We start from the raw sequence: 1,157 nt of genomic DNA on the forward strand, positions 1-1,157 counted from the left end.
TATATATATATATATATATATATATATATATATATATACCATATATATAAAAAATTGTGTGTTTATAGGAATTATTATAAACCCTGAAAATGATTTTTTTTTAGGATACTCAATTGATTTTTTTATGTCTATCTAATGAGTGCAAAGCATAAAAACACTCTTTTTCACATGTGTATGTACAGACATATTTATTTTTTCAATGTGTACAGACTTATTCTGTCAGCTTTTTCCTATACTAAATGTTTCCTTATATAGATAATTTGCTCAAATTACAAACACTCTATGGTGTAATGTTACATTGTAATACTGTGAGAACCCCCCATGGATTTTATGTATCATATAATTAAAGAGAGCAAAGTATTTAGCGACAGTTTCTCAGAAAAGTCAGATTAAGGGCCTTAGGCTCAGTGCAAATGAACAACTCAAAGTCATCTGCATATTCCTGTTAACATAATTTTTTTGTTCCTAGATCCTATTTTACCACACAGTTCCTATGTTTAGTACTGTACACAGAAACATTCCCATTCTTTAATTGCATCTGGAGCTTAAAGTATATGCTAAAACATTTTGTTAGACAAGGAAATGGGTAAAACCCATGTCTTTTTTTCTTGCTATCTGTGTCTCTTTTTGGTGAGTTTTCTGTTCATAATCTGTTTTGTAAGCCCAACAGGAAGTAAGAAATCTCTGCAAAGTGAAAGAACTCCCCTGTTGTCACTGGAACAAGTGGGCAATTGGAAGATTTACTTTCTATTCTTGTATTAGTGGCAACTCAAAATTATCAATTTTCTCCATACCAGTGTCAACCAGACAAAAGCAATGAAGTAGCTGTTGCAGGAGTAAACTATTGGGTATATAATAAATATTAAATAAAATAATATTTAAAATGTCAGTATCAAAACATTATGAAAGGTGTCTAATCCAAGAGGAATATAGGTGGAGAAGTTAGAACAAGTGAAAATTAAGGGCGGCGTCTTTGGTAAGTCAAACCAGGGTTATCAGGATGTTAATTTATAAAGTAGTAAGCAAATATAAACAAAGTTAATCTCACAAAGATCTTGTTTGAGAAGTGTTCTTCTTTTTTTATCGCTAGGCTTTTGGCACCAGTGATTAGATTTGCCGGAAGTATTTTGTTCTATAGCTATGGGGTTAACAGGAGA

Source organism: Pyxicephalus adspersus, chromosome 5 (assembly GCF_032062135.1).
Source record: "Pyxicephalus adspersus chromosome 5, UCB_Pads_2.0, whole genome shotgun sequence".
Lineage (NCBI taxonomy): Eukaryota > Metazoa > Chordata > Amphibia > Anura > Pyxicephalidae > Pyxicephalus > Pyxicephalus adspersus.